At 42.3% G+C, this 3,071-nt stretch overlaps 1 long non-coding RNA gene across 1 annotated transcript in view; it reads right to left on the bottom strand.

Annotated features, from left to right (window-relative positions):
- Positions 1-334: 334 nt before the first annotated feature.
- Positions 335-3,071, bottom strand: part of LOC124269150 — a 3,383-nt gene continuing 646 nt past the window's right edge. The window contains exons 2-3 of the long non-coding RNA XR_006896443.1: positions 1,427-1,512; positions 335-440 (exon numbers count right to left, since the gene is read on the bottom strand). This is a non-coding gene — a long non-coding RNA (uncharacterized LOC124269150). The remainder of the gene's footprint in view (positions 441-1,426; positions 1,513-3,071) is intronic.

The following is a 3,071-nucleotide window of genomic DNA, read 5'->3' as shown; positions in this document are numbered from 1 at the left end:
GAATTAAGAGAACAATTAGACATGTCACTAAGCGTTTGTTCCCATTGGTCATTCAGTTCTACCAGACCAACAGTACCAAGTGTACCATATCCCATATCAGACATTATGTTTCATCAGTCCTAACAATTATTGTAGTCCCTTAATGCCAGATAAACCTTTCCTTGAATAGTTTCTTGGTCAGATCTTCGCATGAAAAGATTGCTGAACAATTAGCACACTTTACCTGCATCTATAGAGAGGCCGGGGCGAGAAGACTCTGATGAGAAACTCCATGTTGATTACCGGGATGAACAAGGGACGGCAGCACAAAATATCGCCCGGGGGTGAGGCTGAAGCGGAAGGTGTACTGACGCGCGGGGTAAATAGTACTCCTTCCTTTCAGTATTACAGGGCATCCTTTCTATGAAGACGTGGCTCTCAGTCTCGGAACCTTTTATTACCTATAACGTAACATACAAAGTAGTAACAAAAATACAACGTACGCTTAAAGTGCATCAAACAGGAAACACCTTCAGAGGTAAAGTTTCATGAGACTCCAGAAAGGAAAAAGGAAATTGATCCAACAACAGGTAAGGTAGTCTAAGGTGCCCTTTCGGTGGGACAAATCTGTCAGCATCATATCATAAGTCTTGGGTTTAATGTACGTTGTCAATGTCTGGGATCTCGAAAGATCTGGGATCTGATCCAGAAAGCATTCGTAACGTTACGACCTGTCCTAAGTCTATAGTTGACCATAGGCTTACGAATACCGTAGCACTACCAACGCTTTGTGAAAGTGAAGTGATGCAGGGTCCCGATCCACAAAGCGTTCCTAACGATAGGACATACGTAATCCTATGGTAAACTTTAGAGTTACGACAGGTCGTAGAGCTACGAACGCTTTGAGGATCGGGACCCTGGATTACGTCGGGCTTTCACCATACTGATAAAAATTAACTGGCTCTGCATCAGTCACGTTGGTCTCAAGAAGAATGTGAATAGCTCGAAGTTAGTCAACCCAAATTTGAAACCTGTCTCGTTCTTATTTACCTCAGTTATACACAGAGATTCCAAATGGAAAGCAACAGTTAATTTGAATCAGTGGCGGTGGGGTAGCCCAGTGGTTAAAGCGTTCGGTCGTCTCGCCGAAGATACGGGTTCGATTCCCCACATGGGTACAATGTGTGAACCCCATTTCTTATGTTCCCTGCCGTGGTATTGCTGGAATATTGCTAAAAGTGGCGTAAAACAATACTCACACATGTCATTAGGTGTTGGAATATTGCTGAGTACAGAGTTAACAAACAAATCATTGGTGACAGATGCAGGACACATTTACCCGTTTCAAGAAAACCAAGGATCCCCACATGGGTACACTGTGTTACGCTCAGTTGTAGTTTCCTCGACGTGACATTGCTGGAATATTGCTGAAACTATTCTCACTTACCTTAAATAAGTCGCACCGCATGTGATAAATCCTCTCGCCACGGTCAGCGTTCTGGACGATGTGTATCACAACGGGTATGTTACCTCCTGGAAAACCAGTGTCAATTTGAAAACAAATGTATCGTTCCACTTTGACCGGATATTTAAATGGCTGCTAACACTAAAAGTTCACCCAGATAACCATTCACTGAAAACGAGTGAGTAAGTGAGTGAGTTTAGTTTTACGCCGTTTCTAGCAATATAACAGCAATATCACAGCAGGGGACACCAGAAATGGGCTTCACACATTGTACCCATGTGGGGAATCGAACCGGGTCTTTGGCGTGACGACCGAACGCTTTAACCACTAGTCTGCCCCACCGCCCCTACTGAAAACGGAGAAAACATTGTTTCCGTTTCATTCAGGGTTGACTGGTGAGTAATCGATGAAAATTCAAGGCCGCTTTCAACTTTATCTAAGTTACATGACAGCGTGTCTGGTTAAAGTGGGAGGGAATCCCGAAGTGAGTGGTGAAGTACTCAGTGGTTGAACGCACTTGTGAGAAGCCCAGATGAAAGCTATTGTGTTAACAAGACAGGGTTAACCTCATGGTTTCGCTATCTCTGCGCAACGAACCCAAAACCTTGATTTTATGCACAGAAGATATATATCCTAAGATACTTTTCTAAAAGATCAAAAGCGCCCACAGTAATTTCTTAAACGATAAAGTATACTTTTTGCATGACATCACACTACATTGACGTCACTCCGCCATTCTCGTCTTCCCCCTCATTATCAAACGTATAGTATGGCCAGAAATTATTGAGAATTTTAAGTACAGTCCGAAAGTTAACGGTGTGTGTGTGTGTGTGTATGTGTGTGTGTGTGTGTGTGTGTGTGTCATATCTGTGTTAGGGGCAACGCCCTCTGTGTATTTGAAGGGAATATGAACAGTGAGCGGTACACAGATATTCTCGAGGGACATTTACTTCCATCTGCTCACGTGTTCAATGGAAATGTTTTGATTGTCCAGCAGGACAACGACCCAAAACATCGTTCAAAGCATTCACAGGCCTGGATTCGGACCCAAAGTATGACATTATTAGATTGGCCAAGCTATAGCCCTGACCTAAATCCAATACAAAATATTTGGGGACTTGGCAATATTCCAGCAATATGACGGCGGGGAACACCAGCAATAGGCTTTACAAGTTGTCCCATGTGGGATATTAATAAGAGGTTGATGTGATATCAATGAGGTTGATGTGATATTAATAAGAGATTGATGTGATATCAATAAGATGTTGATGTGATATCAATAAGAGGTTGATGTGATATCAATAAGAGGTTGATGTGACATCAGTAAGAGATTGATGTGATACCAATAAGAGGTTGCTGTGATATCAATAAGCGTTTGATGTGATATCAATAAGAGGTTGATGTGATACCAATAAGAGGTTGGTGTGATGTCAAGTAATTTCAATATCACATAGGTAATCCCTGGTGTTCATAAAACGGGTCAACATGTCCTGCATCTGTCACCAACGATTTGTTTGTTAACTCCGTACTCAGTAATATTCCAGTACATAACGACTGTTTGCATACAACGAAGTGACTGATATCATGGTATCAATTGCGATTCGATGACATGTGAGTGACTGAGTAT

This window comes from Haliotis rubra, unplaced genomic scaffold, assembly GCF_003918875.1.
Source record: "Haliotis rubra isolate DU_JTF1 unplaced genomic scaffold, ASM391887v1 Scf1423, whole genome shotgun sequence".
Classification (NCBI taxonomy): Eukaryota; Metazoa; Mollusca; class Gastropoda; order Lepetellida; family Haliotidae; genus Haliotis; species Haliotis rubra.
Note: the sequence above shows the minus strand (reverse complement) of the source record. Positions and strands in the feature narration are given on the sequence as shown.